The 16,163-nt window shown below is 39.9% G+C and overlaps 2 long non-coding RNA genes across 2 annotated transcripts; one reads left to right on the forward strand and one right to left on the reverse strand.

Annotated features, from left to right (window-relative positions):
- Positions 1–4,689: 4,689 nt before the first annotated feature.
- On the forward strand, positions 4,690–8,507 carry LOC120567408. The gene is made up of 2 exons (XR_005640566.1): positions 4,690–5,010; positions 8,272–8,507. It is a non-coding gene; the product is annotated as an uncharacterized LOC120567408 (long non-coding RNA).
- A 5,300-nt stretch (positions 8,508–13,807) lies between these two features.
- Positions 13,808–14,434, reverse strand: LOC120555749. The gene is made up of 3 exons (XR_005638747.1): positions 14,352–14,434; positions 14,080–14,218; positions 13,808–13,948 (listed from the first exon to the last, which is right to left on the reverse strand). It is a non-coding gene; the product is annotated as an uncharacterized LOC120555749 (long non-coding RNA).
- Positions 14,435–16,163: the final 1,729 nt, after the last annotated feature.

Below are 16,163 nucleotides of genomic sequence, written 5' to 3' on the forward strand. Positions count from 1 at the left end.
TCCGAATCCCACCAAGGACTGAGTCCTTTGTTCAGAGAATTTCCCATAGACGGCAAAGGATGCATGAGTGTATCCTTCGCGCTCCCAAATCACCCACAATCCTATGCGCACAGCTTTGCCAGCTCGTAAAAAAAAAAATGGCGGACCTAAGCGGAGTGACGGGGTAATATGCTTTTAAATGTAAGTATCTTTAGTATAGTATTTAACGTTACCGTACATTTGTTAAAACGGTAGTACATAAAAATAAAGTTTAATGTTTAAATGCCAGTACAAATTGCTATTGATAATTAGCTAGATACCTCACGAGCTAACGGTAGGCTAGCTAGCTAGCTAACTGAACCGAACCGGACCTGTCATATTAGCTAACAGTTGTTAGCTTGGTTGCCGTCACCGGCATTTCTTTTATAAATCACTAGATAAGTTGTACAGACTAATGTAACGTTAACATTATACCATCCACAGCATTATACTGAGAGCTTTCTCATCTTTTTTGACAGGGACTAAGGAAAAACAGCAGCTGTTTACCGGGGGGAGGGATATCGGTGAGAAGCTACACTGTTGTTTAATGTTCAGAAGTAATAGCTGTGTAATCTGCTTTTTATTCCCCCCTCATTCACATAGGCTTATTTTGGAGAAGATGGGGATTGGAGGGAGTGTCACCCACGCCCAGGCCAAGAAGAAGTGGGACAATCTGAAGACGAAGTACAAGGTGGGAGATATTGTACTTTGGGGTATTAATGTATGGACATAATTGTTATGCACATCTTAATGTAACTTGTGATTTTTGAAGTAAGCCTTGGATGTAAACCTGACAGACTTGGGCCAGCTGACAGTAAGTTTAGATGCAGTGTTGTGTACTATAGCAGTAATACATCATCACAACAACCTTTTGATCGTCAATGTTGTAGGAATGCAAGTGTCCTGCTACAGGTCAGGGGACAGAAGATGGCAAGGCGACGGCAGCAACTTGGCCCTGGTTTGCCCTCATGGACGAGGCATTAGGGCAGTCTGCGGCAGTCTCGCCCCCCTGCCTTATTGCCTCGATCCAAGAGGACAAACCAGGGCCAAGCACTGCACAAGAGGTAGAGGAAGGGAGAGATGAGGAGGAGCAGGAGGAGGAGGAGATAGCCACAAGCAGCAGCAGCAGAGAGAGAGCAGGGAACAGAGGCCAGATAGAGGTCAAATAGATTTTTTTCATTGTTGGAGAGGTTGGCGGAAAAATAAAAAAATAAAGTAAATTAAATTTAACTGGTTTTGTCTTTGCCCTTTTTTTAATTATTTAATATAAACTGTCTATGTCCATTTTTAAAAAGCGTATTGTTCTTTAGACTGCAATAGAAACAACTTGGTAAGTAACAAATAACTAGCATGTGAAGCCTAGAACAATGTATTGAACAATATCTTCACCCTTACAACGTTTTGTGGTTAGGTATTCCAAGCTCTACAAAAATTAATTTCTTCTTGGTTACAAAAAATTATTTATTTAAACATTTAAATATTGACAACTATATACATGAAGCAAAACAATTCAAACAACATTCTCATAACATTCTCATATCTACAACTATCTACAACAACTTAAACATTTACAACTATATACAACAACTTAAACATTTACAACTATATACAACAAGACCAACAACAAGAAGTGGCCATCAGCTACAGCTGCCGGCGCTGCTGCTGCTTCAAGACTGCAGACAGAAGAAGAAAGTTTAGGTTAGTCCAGTGGTAATCTAATCTGTCCTGTAAGATGATAATTGTATCTAACGTATCTAAAACAGTTGCAGCATATTTAATATTGTATCAAGAAGGTAAATTAAATGTACTTAATGTACTAGTAATGTACCTTCTTGACTGTGTATGGGTGTTTACCAATGGTGTTGTTAAATGACTTCATATGTTGGTTACAGTGTTACAGTAGTTTGAGGATAATTGCTAGCTGGTAACTTTGAAGCATGTTATGTCTTAATAGTCATAGAAACAAAATAATTTATGTTATGTACTTGTGTCATCTTCCACACTTATAATTATTCACCTGGGAAAAATAATCATGGTCCAGAGGTGCCTCATGCAGTGCAGACACCTCGTTGGTCAGCGCGGCTTGCCAAGCAGCTCCACTCCGGCTCTCCCCACCATCGCGCTCCAGAGGTGGCTGGTTGTCGTCATCCTCCACAGCCTCTTCCAGCTCATCCCCAACACCAACACAAATGTTGTGTAAAACGCAACACGCTGTCACCACCTGTGCACAAGGCAGAGCAAAAGAAGACAAGACTTTGTTGAGATATGAAAAAAAACAGAAGATGTAGTGTGACTTTAGCAGTTGTAACTTTTAACTGTTGTTTTTGAGTAGGATATTATGATTTGATTAAGAAATTCATTACAGAAATATTGCAATGATTTATTACCTTAGGGACAAACACTGGATGTACTTCAAGTGCTTCTAAAAAGATGCACCTGAAGCGGGTTTTCATCATTCCAAAGGCACGCTCAATGATTGTGCGACCTCTGGAATGATGATAATTAAACCGTTGCTCTGCCATGCCTCTCACTTGCCTCTTATATGGTGTGATAGGGCCAGGGGTTCCTGTAGACATGGGTAGCCACCATCAGCTAGGAGGAAATACCCAGGTGGAGGGTAAGTCCCCCTAGTGTAGATGGGGCTGTTCTTTAGGATGCGTGCATCATGCACGCTTCCTGGGTAACCCACAAAGATGTCCATAAAGCGACCCTGATGGTCACAGACTGCCTGGAGCACCACAGAGGGGAAGAGTTTCCTGTTGTTGTAGTCGTGACCATCACGGCCGCCAGGACATTTAATTCGGATGTGGCAACCATCCACTGCCCCTGCTGCCTTCTCAAATGCCCATTGATGAGCCAACCGTGCAAAGCCATCCCCGACCACCTGGAGCTCCTCCTGTGTGTGGGGGAAGTTGACGAACTGAGGGAGCACAGCTACCACCTCATCCACCATCCTGTGGACCACCCTGTGCACCGTGGGTAGAGGCATACAGAAGACCCTGGAGACAACTCGGTAGGCTGACCCGGTGGCCAGCCAGAACAGGAACACGAGTGTCTCCAGGGTCGGCCCCCACCCATGCTGCCTGTCGGTCTTCAGGACCACCATCAGGTGCTGCATGGTGTTTCTGCCCAGCCTGAAGTCCGGGCGGGTGTCCTCCCCTCCATAGTACCGTTGCAGCACCGGTACCGTGGCATTAATGGCACAGTAGTGCCGCGTCTGTGCAACATGAAGAATATAGGAAGGGTTATGTATGATTTCAGTTTTGCCATTTATTTAATATTTGTAAAACTATTAAACATATCATCACAAAACTGATTTGCAGGGGGGGGGGGGACTTAAACCTGTTCCCTTTTACTGGTTCATTAACAGCATCTGTTCACCTTGTCAATTTTACTTCATATAGGCTTTTTTTTTGTTGATCACATATTGTTGATCACATATTTTACCACCGCATTAGTTTTAAAAGCTAGAACGTTAAGTCAATAAGCTTAACGTTACATTACAACCGTAAAACAGCAAAACTAATAGTAACGTTAAATATAAGTACCAAGCAACTGTAGTAAGTGATAGTAGTATAACCACACACTACTATGGCATTTAAGATTTTTAAATGCCATAGTAGTGATTTTTCTCCATACGGTGATGACAAATAACGTTAACTCCCATGAGTTTAAAATGTATTGACATAATATAATAGCGGTTGTAAAAAAAGAAAACATTGCTAAATCAGGAGCTAACGTTAGCCTATTAGTGTAATGTTACTTATTCACCCTTTATTCATGTTTTAACGTCACTTACCATCCCACGTCTTTGACGGCAGAGGTGGCAACAAATTAGCCTCCTCCTCCTGCGGGCAGCCTGACGCCGATGCTCCCTCACCAACTCCTCCTCCATCTCAGCAAAGATGCTGTACAGTAAACCAGGGTATCCGCGGGTCTTGAAAAGTATTAAAAGGTGATAAATCAATTTTGGGAAAATTAAGACCCTTAAAAAGTATTAAAAAGTCTTATCACGGCTTTATAAAGTCTTAAATTTTGAAAGTATTTTTTCTGAATTATCTGTCCAACAGTTTGAGTCCCAAAAACATCGTAAAAGTGTGTGAATTTAGTCATTTTTATTAAAAAAACGAACAGGTACATAAAAAACTAGGCTATTGTGGGTGCGTTCGTAAATTGCCTCTGAGAGCACCAGAGCGGGCAGGCGGGCGGAAGTTCAAAAGCACAATGTACGCTCTGGCGTTCCCAGTGCGTATTACAACGCACCGAAATGTTTTAAGAGAAGGTTGGTGAACGCATGAACAGAATGGGGAAGTGTAAATTTGCAGCGTCCTAGCTGGAAATGCCGGACTTCAAAGAGTGGCTGCAGCCAGTCGAGGGGAACGTCAGGGAGGCATATTGTACATTATGCAAGAAAAAAAAAAGTATTGTGTCAATGGGCATTAACTCGTTAAAGTCCCACATGTGTTGTGCTAGCCACAAAGCCGCTGCTAGCCGCCGAGAGCGGCAGCTCTCCATCGCTAGCTTCTGTGGTAATCGCGTTGCACCACCACAACCTAGTGCCAACGTCGTTACGCCACCGGCAGTCGCACCTGAAGCTACAGCTACGACCCGGGCTGTCTCTGCTTCCTCATCATCTGCAGCCGACATCAGAGTGGCTCTGGGAGGCACAGCAACACTGCGTGCTGAGGTGTTGTGGTGTCTCCACACAGCGGAGAAACACCATTCACTGAACTCAAACGAAAACTTGGCTGAAGTTTTCAAGGCTATGTTTCCAGATTCGGATATAGCAAAGTCGTTCACTTGTGGCAAGGACAAAACTGGATACATCATACGATTCGGGTTAGCACCACACTTCAAGCAGGAGCTCATCAACACCATCAACAACGCTGGCCAGTTTCTTTTAATGTTTGACGAGTCGCTCAACCAGTCAACAAAAACGAAACAGCTTGATGTCCACATTCGATTCTGGGAAGATGACCGTGTCCAATCTAGGTACCTCCTGCTTAGTACTATATATTATATATACTCTATATACTATATTTTTATTTATTTCATTTTCAACCTGTTACGTGTGTGTTTTGAGGAGTGTCATATTAATAAAGATCTGTTCTGGCTAGGTACCTTGGCTCTCAATTCTTGGGACACGGAAAAGCTGTCGACCTGTTGCATCACATCAAAGTAAGTTAACTTACTAGCATTTCATCTTCAATTTTGATACTTATGGACAATCGTGTGGCTAAAGTGTAGATTAATAGATGAGACTGGGATGTGGCAAGTGACTAAAAACAGGTTGATGGGGTTGGGGAGGAGGAGCCATGGATGATAAAGAGGTTTGTTGTCTGTCAGAAAGTATAAACATGTATAAATGTGACACACACAGTGGTTTGATAAAGGTAACTGTTGTGTAGATCTGAGATTTGTATGTGTTTGCGTGCTTGCATGCACGTGTGTGCGTGTGTGCGTGCACGTGCGTACATGTATTTGATTATGCGTGTGTGTGGTTGCTGTGGGTTCTTTGACTAGCAAATTGTCTGAAGTTGGTTCAGAGTGAAGTTGGTTGACCAGACTAGCAGTTCAGTTTAGCTTGAATGGCTTGGAAGTAATTGGAGCACATTACCTGGATGTACAGTGAAGAACATTCACTCATGTTTGTTAGTACCACTTGTTTGTTTCACTTATAAAAACATATTGGTGTGCTAATATTGTATTTTTTGCTCCAGGAATTTGCACACCAAAAACATTGTTTCTTATAACCATTTCACATATAATATGAGTGAAAATCAGGCTAATACCTTACTGAATGCCAGTGTATTCAAAAATAAACATAAAAGGAATATTGCCATTAATATACTTGCTGTTGTGTTTATTCTCAGGAATGTGTTGCAAAACTGAATATGAGGCAGCTTCTCTCCATCAGTATGGACAGCCCAAATGTCAACTTGAAGCTTGCAGACCTCCTCCAGACTGAGCATGCTGAGCTGTATGGTGCTCATCTGGTTAATGTTGGAAGCTGTGGGCTTCACACCCTCCACAATGCACTGAAGGCAGGCTTTACCATGTGGCAGATGGACAAGCTCCTTCGAGCACTCCACTACCTCTTTCATAATGTTCCAGCTAGGAGGGAAGATTTTACTGCCTTGACTGGGTCCACCTCCTTTCCGCTACCATTCTGTGGCCACAGGTTGGTTGAGAGTTGTTTGCCATACACATTGCAAAAGGATTTGGCCCAAAATGTCTGTGTTTTTATTTTGCAACAATAAAGTGAAATGAAATTGGAGTGGGCTGACATTGTCCATTTTTGCATAGGTGGATTGAAAATGTCCCCGTGGCAGAGAGGGCAGTTCAAGTGTGGCCAATGGTCATGATGTACGTAGATGCTGTTAAGCAGAAGAAGCTTCCAAACCCCAGTACTGCCTCTTACGACACCATTGAGGCAGCACAAGCGGATCCCCTCATGATTGCCAAGCTCCAGTTCTTCCTGGCAATATCCAGGACCTTTAGCCTCTTCCTGACCAACTATCAAACTGATGAGCCAGTTCTGCCCTTCTTTGCCAAAGATTTGAGTGAGCTGCTGAAGGTAATCATTACAATAGGGCCTAATTCAACTATCTACCCGTGGATGTGTGGTGGTCCACAACTCTGTAAAATCAATGCAATGTGTGCAGTTTTACATAGATTGTTACATAGAACTCACTTGAGATAAAACCTGGATGCCAACAAACACATACACACACACCAATTATTTCCTTTCATTTTATTTGTTCCTCTTGTTCACAATAACACAATATAAAATTAATACATAAATTCATAACACATATTTTAAACCAACATTTTTCATGATTAGAAAGAAGCAGTAAGAAGAATGATCTGTTTAATGGTAGGCTAGTAGGATGGTTCTGTCACTGATTACTTATATCCTTTTAAGAGTCTCCTGCGGCGGTTTGTAAAGCAAGAGCTCCTGCAAGATGCCACTTCCCTGAGGCTGACCAAAATTGACGTTGCTGATGAAGTGAATAGGGTATCCTACAAGAATGTTGACATAGGACTGGGTGCTGAATCTGCCATCAAGGTAATTTTGATATTGACTATTTTCTTTTCAGGGAGGGATTTTTGTTCTCTGTACACCAATGCAACTAGTACAATTTTTAAATTTTATTCTGCTGTTTGTATTATTATTATTATTATTATTATTATTTTTGCCGACATGGAGAAACTTATTTTTAGACGATTAAGTTTACCTTCTTCATCATTTACATTCTATGTTTAACGTCTATGTTGCTTATTTGTCAGGCACTTCAGAGCAAGCCAGGAAGCAGGGGAGGTGAGCTTTTAGTTCTCACCTTCAGGAAAGAGTGCATGCAGGGCCTGGTTAAGATTGTTCAGAAAGTGCAGGTGAAAAGTCCCCTGAAAATTCCAGTGGTCAGGGCCATTGGATGTCTGGACCCCAGAAGAATGCACAGCGATGTAGAAGGGTCCCTCACAAAGATTAAGACTGTAGTACAAACAATGCTGCAGGACAAGAAGTTGGCAGGAGGCGTCTCTGCTGGTAGGAAAAACTTAGGGAGAGAAGAAGTTACTGTTGTGTTAGTGTGAAAGTGTCTAAGATTTTTTTCAACACAGAAGATATCTACAGTACACTGCTTACCTTTTTATGTGTACAGACGCTGTGCTGTGTATTTTTCCGATGAAAGATTAATAAAATTACTTGAATTATATTTTACCTATTTGTAATTTTTTTTTTTTCTCTCTTATTCCAGGTGATGTAATCATACAACAGTTCCAGAGCTTTCTCTCTCTTGAGGCGAGAGATGAGAGATTCTCCTCCTTCCAGCCACTGAAGGAGCGACTTGATGTCTTCCTGCATTCAGCCCTCAGCAAGTCTTATCCAGAGCTATATAAGTTTTCTCAGAGCCTTCTACTTCTGTCTCACGGACAAGCCATGGTGGAAAGAGGGTTTTCCATCAACAAGGAGGTTGAAACATGCAACATCCTTGAAAAGTCGATGGAAGCTTTGAGGCTGATATGTGACAAGATCAGTGTCTGTGGGGGTGTTTTGAAGGTGCCTCTCACAAAGGAGCTCATGGCTTCAGTAGCCTGTGCAAGGTCAAGGTACAGGAGTTACCTGGAAGATGAAAGGAAGAAGAAACAGAGTTCCACACAGGACCTCAAAAGAAAAGCAGTGCAAAGAGGAGATAGAAGACCTGAAAAGGAAACGAACGGTTCTGACAGAGGTGTGCGACTCCCTCCAAACAGATGCTGATAAGTTAGCCGAGCAGGCAGAGGGGAAATCTGGGACATTAATGGCACAACTGATCACGAAGTCCAACATCCTCAGAAGACGTAGTAAAGAAAAATGGAACGAATTGGTCCAAACTGAGAAGCTGCTGGGAACAAAATCAGAAGAACTGAGGCACATGTCAGCATGATTGTTGTTGAGGGTGGAGCAAAGTTTTGTTTTGTTTTTTAATAAACTTTGCTTTGATTTACTATCCCAGCCTATTTGATTTTTTTGTATCAGAGTGGTCTATAGTCTTTATCACAAACTAAAACTGTTAAGTTAAAAGTATCACTGATGTTAATGGTTACAGCTTGAAGTGGCGGTAAGGTATTAAAAAATATTGAGAAGTTCTTGAAAAAGTCTTAAAATTAACTTCAAGATTCCTGCATATACCCTGTAAACAAATCAGTAGCACATCCATTTCTGTCCACTGTTGAATCTCAGTGCGGGAGGCGGGCCGAAGGCGGGCCTTTTCACTGACATAATGACGCAATAACGTGCACTTGGTAGCCTGTTCCATTGTACGTGTTCTCCGAATGGTAAAGAGGAGCCTGGCCTAGCCTCTGAAGGATCCTTCCTTGGAAGGACTAGTCCTACCAAGGAAGGATCCTTGACATTGAGAAACAGCTAAAATATACAATGAGTGCAATATACTAAAGATATTTGAATTCCCTTTACACATTCTTAGGATATTTGAAAATCCTGATTATGTTAAGAGAAAAAGCTTTGAAAGTGTAAACATACCCGTCTATTCAGCAAGGCTCTCCCTCCTTTTTTCTTTCTCTCCCTTGCTTTTGGGTGAAAAAAAATTTTTTTTTTTTTGTTTTTTTTTTTTTTTTTAAAAATTTTTTTAAATAAAAATGTGACAACACCTCCTTTCTGTAGGCCTCAATTACTTTATCAAACTTGGTTTTAATGTAAATCCATAGTTGGAATAAAACCTGTTTCATCAATCATCCATGTTTGAAGTAAAATGCAATGCAATCTTTCAGAGTATGGGGAAGTACGCTTACTTTCAAGACAGATATTCCACAAGACGTGGCATCTTTACTGTGTTTGCTGTCCACCTAGAAACATTAAACCCCTTCAGTCTCATGAATGACCTTAGAAGAAGACAGAAAGTTAGTATTTATTTTAGGCACGTACAAAAGATTTACCTTGGACTTCATAACAAGACAAACCGGACATCATGTAACACAAGAGTTACCTTGTGGACTCCAAACACTGTTTTACTTTCGATGCTGCGTTGCCAAGTGAGTCAAGCACAAGGCTCCTCCGTTCCATTGGGGAAATGGCCTATAAATGTTATAGGAAATCATAGTGCATTTATTGCATATGTTAAGCCAGGAGTGTGCTTTGAAAAATATAATAAAAACAAACATGATGAGAAAATCAAAAATGTGCCTCACTGCAAATATCCAATGGCCTGGCTCATGAACTGCTCCAAGAATGACCCATAATGACGATGTTGGATTAATAAACTTAAAATAAAATAATATGAAAAAAACAGATTAGATTAGCAAACCACAGTCAACTTGGTTCAATGATCATCAGTACAAAAAAGCTCTTATACCTTCATTTGTGTTGTTTTACGGTTCCAAATGTTTGTCATTGGGTATGAGTCGATGAACATTGCCTGCTTCCCTCCTTTGTTATTGTGTTTGGTGACAAGTTGGTAGAGGTATGCATTTATCACCTAAGATTACACAAGTGAACTGTTAGCCTGTTGGTCTAGATTTTGGATAACTGGAAAACTGAAGACCAAAAGAAGTTTTCATGCATAACTCACTCTCAAGTTTCTGATTGGGACTTGTCCTCCTAATGTCCCAATAGAACAATTTGTACTGCTCAATTCTTGACAGCAGTAATTGGAAATCTTTGCCTTCCCAAGCCTCAGTCACACCTACTACAAAGAAAAAAATAATATGGTAGTACAACTATCCACAACAGTGCATTTTGTGTAGAGGATTAAGATGTAAAACAATTTAATTATATGTAAAATACAGAATAACACATACCAAAGAAAATAATAATAAATAACTAGAAAATGCATTTCCTGCAGAAAATGCGTGGGAATGCTGAATAGCTGAATTGCTAAAGCTAACTGGATGAATAGCTCAAATCCGTAAGAAGAAGTTGAAGTAGTGAGAATAGTTGAAAAAGTGGAAATCGTTAAAAAGTTCAAAGTTGACGCTAAACTGAATTGTTGGCTATAAAAGTTTTTAACATTGTGAGGTCTTTAGCTGAAGCTGAAGAATAGTTGAAAAAGTGGAAATTGGTTCAATAAATATGAATTTCATTGAAAAGTTGAAGAACACCACTAATAAAATATAATATAATATATAATAATAAAATAATTTCTTGAAATACATTTGTAGAAAAGCGGTAAGCTAAACTGTAAAACTGTCAAAAGTGGAAGTTTCAATAAATTGACTAAAAAGACTTATTATCAGCTATATCCATTGAATAGAACAAACAAGAGAGATAGAGAGAGAGAGAGAGGGGGGGAGGGAGGGAGGGTGGGAGAGAGAGGGGGATGAGAGAGAGAGGGAAAGAAAGAGAGAGAAAGAGAAGGAGAGCGAGGGAGAGACAAAGGGGATAGAGAGAGAAAGAGAGAGAGAGGATAGAGGGAGAGAGAGAGGCAAAGGGAAAGAAAGAGACAGAGAGAGAGAGGGAAAGAGAGTGATAGAGAGAGAGAAAGGAAGAGAGGGGGAGGTAGAGACAGGGAGGGAGAAGGAGGGATAGAGAGAGTGAAAGAAAAAGAGAGAGAGAGAGAAGAAAAAGAGAGAGGACAGATAGAGAGGAGAGAGAAGAGGCAGATGGAAAAAAAAAGAAAAAAATAGAAAAAAGAAAAAGAAGAAAAAAAGAGAATAGAACAGAGAAGACAGACTAAAGTTCATATTCCTGCCTGTAGTATCTGGGTGTGTATCTGTTGTCATGGTAACGACTGGCCAGTGAATGTTTGTAGTAGTTGAAGTAGTGAGAGTAGTAGAAAAGTAGAAATCGTTTTAAGAAGTATGAATTTCATTAAAAAGCTAAAAGTTGACGCTAAACTGAACTGTTGGCTTCAAAAGTTGAAAAATGACAAAATATGTAGAACATTGTGAGGTCTAGGAGGGAGAGACAAAGAGAGAGAAAGAGAAGGAAAGAGAGAGAGAGGGGGATAGAGAGGGAGAGAGAGAGGGAAAGAAAGAGATGGAGAGAGAAAGGAAGAGAGGGGGGAAGAGAGGGAGGGAGAAGGAGGGATGAAGAGAGAAGGAGAGAGAGAGAGACAGGGAGAGAGAAAGAGAAAGAGATAGAGAGAGAGGTAGAGGTAAAGAAAAAGAGACAGAGAGAGAGAGGGAAAGAGAGAGATGGAGGGAGGGAGAGAGACAGAGAGGGAGGGAAGGAGATAGAGAGGGAGTGAGGGAGACAGAAAAGAAAAAGAAGGAGGGAGGGAGGGATACAGACAGAGGGAGGAAAGAAGACAGAGGGAGGAAGGGAGACAGAGGGAGGAAGACAGAAGTAGTGTAGGAGACAGCGAGAGACGGAGAATGAGGGAGGGAAGGAAAAAAAAAAAAAAAAAAAAAAAACAAAGAGGAGAAAAAAAAAAAAGGGGAGGGGGAAAAAAGAAGAAAAAAAACAAAAATGAGAAAGGAAGGATAGATCTATATATTACTGCCTGTAGTATCTGTATAGACTCCTGTTCATATTACTGCCTGTAGTATCTGTATAGACTCCTGTTCATATTACTGCCTGTAGTATCTGTATAGACTCCTGTTCATATTACTGCCTGTAGTATCTGTATAGACTCCTGTTCATATTACTGCCTGTAGTATATGGGTGTGTCTGTGAAAGTGTTGTCATGGTAACGAATGGCCAGTGGATATGTTTATAAACTTGCTTTGATGTCTGTAATCAAGTTGATGAGCAACACCTTCTGAATCTGTCAGCTGTGCTGTGCTTCAGCTATTCAGAGTCCCTGAGAGCGAGCTCTCAAACAAAGCCTCACAGTGGCAAAACGATAACTGCTATCAGTCAAATGACGTCATCCTGAGCACCACAAGGCCTTTGTGAACGTATCGGTATAAAAATTTATATGGATAAACGTTAAAATGTGGTCATATCGGTTACCGTTTAAAAAGTGGTTCGTTCAGTGTTTCGCTGGGAAATATCCAGGAGTTTTAACATTGGAGCCAATGGAGAAGGATATGGACCTCTTGTCATTTGGAAGCTCAACCAGCCAAAAGTAAAAGGCGTATCACAAAACTGAGCAGATTGGCTGAGACTAGACAAAAATACCTACGTTTTGATGTATAAATTGTGTATGACAAGTAGATATTGTGGGCGTGAGAACAATTTATTGAGAAGGGACGAAGATAATTTTTTCGAAGCTTCACCCTCTAGCTATGACATCATCCACTCTAGCTCACGCAAAACACACACTGTTTAATTGATAAAATTTCCTGAAATGATCACTAAACTTAAACAGCTTTTTAACAAAAACTGTTAAAGATATCAAACTGAAAAGATATAGCCTGATAGCTGAATATTTTGTGAACATTTTAAAGTTTGTTTGGCGTCTGTAGGTGAAAGTATGAAGGAGCTGAAAATTTTGGGAGCTGAAGAAGATTTTAAGGAGTTGAAGGCTGCTCTCATTCACTTCAATGTTAAAAAAAGTGTTAAAAAGCTTAAAATTTTAAAAAGTATAAATAGTAGAAAAAAAGTTGAAGAAGTCCCATCATTAGCTGAAAGAGCTGAACATTTGAAAAGTTGAATGGTTTAAATAGCTGAAAGTATGCAGAAGTTACGGAGAGCCAAAAAACGTACGGAATAATAAGAAGAAGTATATAAAGAACTGAATAACAATAGTTGGAATGCTGTTGAACAGCATTCCCACTAAATAAATAAAAATAATTCAAACTGTGCTATTTGAATTTTCAAAAATCTTGAGGATCTTCCACTGACTTCCAAAAACATTGATAATACTTATTGTATTAAATCTGATGAAGTGTGGATCATTACAATGTCAGATTAAGTAAGAAAAAGTGTTATAATGATTGTGATTTATATTTTGGATGACTTTTTAAATAGACAAATAAAATACAATATCATTGTTTGCCTTTTGCGGTTACATTTTTCAGGATTGGATGAGGTGGCAGCCAGTCCAGAAGAGGTGGCGGAAGGTGGCGTGGCGCTTGAAGCTGGGTGCTGCGGTTGAATCTGTTGATGAGGTGGTGGCTGTTGTTGGGGAAGCAGGTGAGGGGGAGCTGATGTCAGAGACTGAAGGGCATCCTCTCAATTTCTCTGGGATCCTTGGGTTCTCCTTTTGATATCTTTTAAGGTGATCAATGTTGACCTTGCTGAAAGTTTTCCCTGTACTATCAACAACAACAATAATAATTTTTCCCTCAACTTTTTGAATGGTGTTATGGTCCAAGGAAGTCTGGGTCCAACTCCCCCCCCCCCCTTTCCTTTGCTGGCTTCTTATATTTCTCCTCCATACCATGTCTCCCACCTGAAGGCTTTGACTATGGGTTTGCATTCTTGCCCTTGTTCTTTTCTGAACTTTCTCCTGGTTTCCCTGGACAATGTTTAGGATGTCCTCCTGTCGCTGTATATCCACGGCCACCTCTTCCTCTGGAAAAAAGCCACTTCAAAGGCCCCATCAACCTTTAAAAACAATATAACAAATAACAATAAGGAACAATTAAGCTTGCTTACAGTTCACATAAACAAGTTGTTTTGCAAGTTTGTAAGTTAAAAAGATAAAAAGTTCAGTTAATCTTGTAGTTTTCAGCCACCTCAGATGGATAACGCGCTTCTCTGCCAAACATCAGGTAATAAGGAGAGAAGCGTGTTGTTAGCTGCTTATTTGTTCTCAGACCCAACATCACTGGATCCCAGTTGTTGGTTTTATCTCTCACCGGTTTTGTCAGAGCTCTGAACATAAATTTGAAAAACACATATAGCAAAAAACGTATGGAAGATTTTACTTTCTCACAATTTGGCTAGGCTTTAACATTAACTGACAAGCCAAACAAAATTATAAAAAGCTATTAGTTGTGTTAATCACCTCTGTATTGTTCCATTCAGCCTCTCCACCAAACCGTTGGTCTGGGGATGGTAAGGCGCATATAGACTCCTCTTGATGCCGAGAATGCATTTAAGCAAGCATCCAGTTACTTCCGCTGCAGATTTCTTTTTAATGGCATACGCCTGTGCCCGTCTTGTGCAGTAATCTTAATTAATCTTAATAATCGTAATTACACAGACGTACTGGTTCCCCTGTTCTGTTTCAACAAGCTTGCCAACCAAGTCCATACCAATTAGTTCAAATGGACTTTTGACCTATTAAAAAATAAAGAAAAAGAAGAAGAAAGTCACTATCACTGTTATTAACACAAGAGATTTCCCATTTCAGGGGTTATCTAGAGAACAAAAACAAACACTTAATATCACCTGGTTGTGATAATGTCATGGAATAGCATTGGAAATGTAGTAAATGTTACTTTAGTGATAAAATGAAGTTATAATAAGTGATAAAAAAATGTTTTACCTTGGTAGGCTTGTAATCAGTGGCAACCTTTATTTCAGCTCTGTTCTGCTGGCAAACAGTGCTTCTGATACCTATAGATAGACAAAGGCCTTTATTTATGGTGAACTGTAAACAGGCTGATAAGAGATGCCTGTGCTGCAACTGTTAATGACTACTTAGGTAGTCTAAATAAAGTAAGCTAACATCTAATAAGAAACTTTTCACGTTCAAAATTGATAAAGTTCCTTTTCTCAATTTCTGGTGTGCAGTAGTTGACGCTTTTAAAAGTAAAGTTGCAGATAGGAATATGGAAAAACCAACATACCCATTTCTATATGTCAGATGTCATGGAAGGCCAATAATACCTAAGAGAAATGGCATCCCTTGTTTTAATTTGGCCGCAGTGTGCACCTATTTCACTGGCGTGAAATTCTCTAAATATGGAGTCTGCGTCGGCTGCACCACACACAACTTTGGCTTTGACTTCTTTGTCAGAACCCTTGTGTCTTATGTAATGTAACTGGTCATCTAGAAGGGAGAATAACAATAATTGAGTGGGGAAGCTGTACTTCAAAAAGCAATGGTTTTGTAATAATAACGCATTTTGTGAAATACCTTACTGTAGCCTACCTTTGACACAGTAGTTTGCAGCCCTTCTTTGAATGGTGAAGTGCTGGTGTTTGTCAGAATTTTCTGGATATTGTCCTTCAACAAGATAATCCAACAACTCTTTGAATATTTGTGCATCCATAGTGAAGCCTGTACTGTCCAAAAAAAACATAGCGGCGAAAAAATGAACGGGACCAGGAGGCTAATTGCTTCGACTTTGCGCAATATTTCACCTTTAATTAATTGACAGATAGTCAGATGAGACCTGTGATTGGTTCCTGGCCCTGTCTGTTTGAATGTACTATCCTATTTGTAATCCTGACAAACAATATTACATGTTTAACTTATTTATAAAGCTGGGGTAAGGGTAAGGAGTGCAAATATGATTTATTGTCAAAAGTCTTTGGCTGTTAATTGGCTTTTATAGAAGTTTGTCATTTATTTGCTTAGATTTTTGTTTTGTGGCTGCCTATTAAAATAACCTACAATAAAATATGGTGACCTCTGAGGTACTGGCTCTGTGATGACTATAAATAAGAAAACGTGTCCAGATTAGTGTGAAGGGATGACATAATTACCCCAAACAATATTTTGAAGTTTAACTCCTTTATTAAGCAGTTACAGTGGGGTCACATATTCTGACAACAAATATTTAGTTCTTTCTTTTCTTTACAGTAGAATATGATTATTTTAAGTTTTAAATGTAGGTCTAGTGTAAGGTTTTAGGGAGGTTATTACAAA

The sequence above is a fragment of the Perca fluviatilis genome, chromosome 1, assembly GCF_010015445.1.
Source record: "Perca fluviatilis chromosome 1, GENO_Pfluv_1.0, whole genome shotgun sequence".
NCBI lineage: Eukaryota > Metazoa > Chordata > Actinopteri > Perciformes > Percidae > Perca > Perca fluviatilis.